The sequence below is a fragment of the Palaemon carinicauda genome, chromosome 2, assembly GCF_036898095.1.
Source record: "Palaemon carinicauda isolate YSFRI2023 chromosome 2, ASM3689809v2, whole genome shotgun sequence".
In the NCBI taxonomy this organism is placed as follows: domain Eukaryota; kingdom Metazoa; phylum Arthropoda; class Malacostraca; order Decapoda; family Palaemonidae; genus Palaemon; species Palaemon carinicauda.
In genome coordinates, this window is record NC_090726.1 from 169,182,085 (window position 1) to 169,184,554 (window position 2,470).

The window sequence follows — 2,470 nt, forward strand, 5'->3', positions numbered from 1 at the left end:
TCTGGTTTACAAATAACCAAACTATCTCGTTTGCCTAGTTTTTGTAGGATACTCAAATCCTCTTCCCTGAAAAACGGTGTCCAAGACACTCTCAACTTAGTGTAAGTTTTATGTAAAAGGAAAGACAACTTATGTTGCAAACCACTGAGGTCATTGATCAAATTTAAACCCTTGAGTCGTTGAAAAAGCATTTCGAAAGGAAAGTAGAAGTCTGCATACTTAGGTCTGTAGGAGGGCAAATTGAAATCCAACCCAAATGATAACAAAAACTCTTCTCTTTTGGAGAGAACATAGTTAGATAAATTAAAAATACAACAGTTTCTCTTATTAAAATTAGGAGTAACAACACCTAGTGCTTTCAGTTTCTTTTGATGACGTAGTTGTACAGACGAGACATAATCATTTACAAAATCATTAAAAAGTTTCTGATAAATAAAACGGTCAATAAAAGATAAATCCTGAAAAAGTTGTTCTCGAAGGCGACAAATATTAGTACTTGTATTTTCAATAAGTTTCTGCTTCGTCTCAATCTCCTTCTTAAGTAGTTCGTCCAAGGCATTTCTGTAAAATTCGGTGTGATATAACGAGGTCTTGTAGAGCCTGAACCGAACAAACTTGGGGTGTACTCCATTTAAAAGACAATACTGCAGGAAATCCAAATCGCACTTGGCTTTCTCTTCTTTCAAGGTCGATTTCTCCAGTTTTCTCGAGGTGGTCAAGGTCACTGGTGGATAGCGATGTTGGAGGAGTTGCGAAAAGTGCTGAAAACGGCGACATCTCAGCTTAAACGCGAAGAGAAAGACGAAAAGAAGTCGATGCAACATCAGGGACGTATCCAGGAATTACAGGTGAAGATATAATATTTGGTGTGCAGCAGGGTCCAAAAAACATCAGTTAAAAGGCCATAATTTATTTAGAGACGTTTCGAACATTGCAATGTTCATTATCAATCTGTAAAAGATAATATAAAATTCTTAAAATTTGTACAATAATTTAAAACAAAATAGTAAAAGAGTATTAAAACATTATTGATTTTATAACGGAAAATCGTAAAAAAACTAAAACAGTAAAACAAAAGAGAACCAGTGCTCACCAGACCATCCATAGGAAAAGGTGAAGAACGAATGAGTAAAAATTGTTACCCACCTACGACTTCAGTTATGCTAAGAAAAGAGGAGAGGCAGAGATATTAGAGTTTAAAGAAGGAACAAGCCGTTTGATATATAATGACTCAAGGGTAGTTAGAAATTCGCTTTGTTTTGTCCCACCAATAATTTTAAAGTGTTTTTTGTTTACTTGTATTTTGCACATGGCGGCATGATTCCTTATATTCGAAAATTCTGGGTTACCAAGTCTCTGACCAGTTCTAAAGCTGTATCCCATATGGCTACAGTATCTCACCTGCAACAACCTTCGGCAAGATCCAACATAGATACCGGGACATCCCGGGCACTTGAATTTATAAATTATGTTGGACCTCATGAAGGTCTGCAGTTTGTCTTTGTAGCCAAAAAATACATTAATTTTGAGTGGATTGATTGGGATTAGTTTGATGTTGAGGCAGCCGAACTCTTTTTCTATTATTTTCTTAAGTTTGATGGAAAACTTGTTGTCAGATAAGTAAGGCATTGTAGCGAAAATATTTTTCTTTTTGACATTATACGATGGTATTGTAGTGGAGAAATGTCGTAAAAGGAGCTTGTTTATAACCTTATGAACCATACTTTCAGGGTAAGAGTTTTGCTTGAAAAAATTAACTAAAAATAAAATCTCCTTATGAAAGAGTGACCAGCTTGAGGAATAACGCAGCGCCCTATAAACAAGTGTGTATATAGTATTTAGTTTAAAATTAAAAAAACAGGAACTATAAAAATTGTTGGCAAGGCCAGTGTATGTCTTTTTTTCGATACACAGTTGTAATAAATTCACCATTGTCTCTGCTTACGTTAATGTCTAAAAAAGGTAGAGAGTTGTTGTTCTCTTTTTCTATAGTGAACTTCATATTTTGGTGTTGAATATTTATATGGTTTAAAAACATTTCGCTATGCCATGGCTGTTTAAATAACACAAAAGTATCATCAACATATCTTCTATAATACACTGGCTTAAAAGTGTCTGGACAACTATTTAAAAAATTTTCTTCAAAAGATGACATAAAAATATTTGCAAACAAGGGTCCTAACGGAGAACCCATGGCAACTCCATCGACCTGCGAATAGAGTTGGCCATTAAAAACAAACATGGAGTCTTGCACAGCAAGCTCAAGAAAAGTCTTAAAATAATGTCTGTTAAAACCATGAAAAATAACTTGATCGTCATAAAAAATTTTATCTAAAATAATATTAATTGTTTCATTTAGTGGCACATTTGTAAAAAGAGATTCTACATCAAAACTTGTCATATGTAGATCACCATCTTGTAAAATTATTTGTTGCTGAAACTCACAGCCATTTTTTAGTGAGAACTGATT